We start from the raw sequence: 2,369 nt of genomic DNA on the forward strand, positions 1-2,369 counted from the left end.
CCTAATCCCAGAAGAATTTGTGGTTATAAAAACCTGGGCCACTGCCCCAAGCAAGTGGCCTTAGACTCTGGAGGTCCATTTATCTGCTCAAGTCTTTGATGTTCAGCCCATCTGCACCTTCTGCCCAGATTCAGAAATCACTTATTTCAAGACAGAGTGTTTCATAAACTCCACAAGGTGAAAGGTTTTAGACTTAAACTTGTGGAGAAAAAAGTTAGAAGTGGTTGTTTCATGGCTGAAAAATATAATTGACTTCCTTGACGGGGATGAAGTTATTGAAATTTCTGGAAATTCACATCCAGAAAGATAATATGAATTGGAAAATACAATTAAATAAAACAATACATGTGAATTTAGTATATGCTGCATTGTATCAAGAAGTGTTTCTGTGCCGAAATGAAACAATTGTAATGGGATTACTTGTTTAGGTGAAAGTGTTTAAAAGCACACATAGAAGCTGGGCATGGTGGTACATTCCTGTAATCTCAGCATGCAGAAAGCTGAGGCAGGAGGACCACCACAAATTTGAGGCCAGTGAGTTCAAAGTCAGCCTGAGTTACATAGGGAGACCCTGTTTAAAAAAATGAAACAAGACAAAAAATAGATGCTGGCACAAATATTGCATAAATAGAATCTTCTCTACAACATAATATTTGCATGTAAAATGTTCTTCAGATGGCTTTTGCAGTTGTACATGTTCCTTGAATTTTCCCCTTTGCAATCTTAAATGGTTTTGACATTCTGACTCTCAGGGACAGCTCCAACCAGCCTTCAAAGCAGACATTTCCTCCTGTGATAACCAAATCCAAATAGAGACAAAAACAAAGGCTTCAATATCCTGATGGATTAATGGTTCTTGGAGAGAGTTTCCTTCAATAATTGATTGCTGCCGTTTGGCCATATGTGCTGGGGACAGCATGTCTGCTGCCACAACAAACTAATTGAGCAATTGACTTGACACAGCTTCCAGCTCCCGCAGTGTGGTGAACTTCAAGCATGACTGCCAAACACAGCCATCCTAGAACAATGTATGCAGGAGTCTCCAGAGTTTTCCAATTCCCTTCACCTGTGACCCACTTTATGGATTTTAGATGTGTGCGAATCTGATCCCAAAAGGGACAGCTCACTGTAGTGCCCTGTCCCATAGGCCAAGGAGCAGGCTATCCATTACCCTCTCTCTCTTGTTCTTAGGTTAATGACTACATTAAATATTAAACACATTTCCCTCTCTAGAGTGGCCATGTAAGTGATTTTACATTAGCTCATCCACTTTTGGCACTATCTTTTGATTTCTGATAAAGCATGTTGCTTCTGTGTACCATAACTCAGAGGAATCATGATTGATTTGACAACCATTAATGTGACGCTTAATATTAACCTTCATCCTTAGATACAGAGGAGGAGGGGAAAGAAGGAAAGTCGGAGGAGAAAATGTCTCTTGAGCTGGGGTACAGGAACAGAATGATCTCATTTACACACCACAGATTTTAACACTTTCTGGTGTTTTCTCCTTTTAACCATTGCCAAGGCTTCTGAGTATTTAGACTCTGGTTCTCTTTCCTTCCACAGCTTCTCAGAACTGTACTGAGAAGGTAAGATCATTTGGGAACAAAAATATCTTGACAATTAAATCTGTGAGATTTTCTGCAACTTTTCAAAAAATGTTCAGGTTTCAACTGCAGCTAGCTTAGCATTTAAGCCGAACAGGTACTGTGGTGGAGGCTGGAGGACAGCAGAGTCGAGAGGTCACCTCAGTCCACTGAGAGCACCTCGGAGAGAGGGAGAGGCTCGCTGAAAATGAGGAGGAGGCGGCGGCGAGGGCCTGGAGGGTGGTGGCACTGCGGGCTTGAGCTGGCGGAGTCTGGCAGCAGAAGCTTTGGATGCTTCAAGCAGTGAAGGAGAGACTTCACTGAGGCCTTTCTAAGGCAAACTTTTTCTTTTTTTGGTGCTGAGAATTGAACCCAAGGCCTCACACATGCTAGGAACAGACTCTACAACTGAGCCACACTCCTAGCCCTCTAAATCTTGTCTTAAACAATCATTTTTTTAAAAGATAATTTTTTTTTTTGGTACCAGGGATCCAACTCAGGTTCTCACACTTGCGAGGCAGGTGGCAGAAACACTGAGCTAAATCCCTGGCCCACTATGTATTGTTTTTAAGCTCAGTTGCTACAACAAAGCAAAAGTTAGTCTCCAAGTTGTCAGAAAGACAGCAGCTATGATCTTGGCTTGGTTATGACAGAGCTGTCCTTTCTCACCTCTCAGCTATGATCTTTTCATTGGTTGTGGGGACGGGGCCTGGGTCTAGTAATGTTCTCCTCTATACTTACAATTATTAGTTTTTATTTATTCATTGAAACAAGTGTGAA

This window comes from Heterocephalus glaber, unplaced genomic scaffold, assembly GCF_053883595.1.
Source record: "Heterocephalus glaber isolate CG9 unplaced genomic scaffold, H.glaber_assembly_v1.0 deba00000896, whole genome shotgun sequence".
Classification (NCBI taxonomy): Eukaryota; Metazoa; Chordata; class Mammalia; order Rodentia; family Bathyergidae; genus Heterocephalus; species Heterocephalus glaber.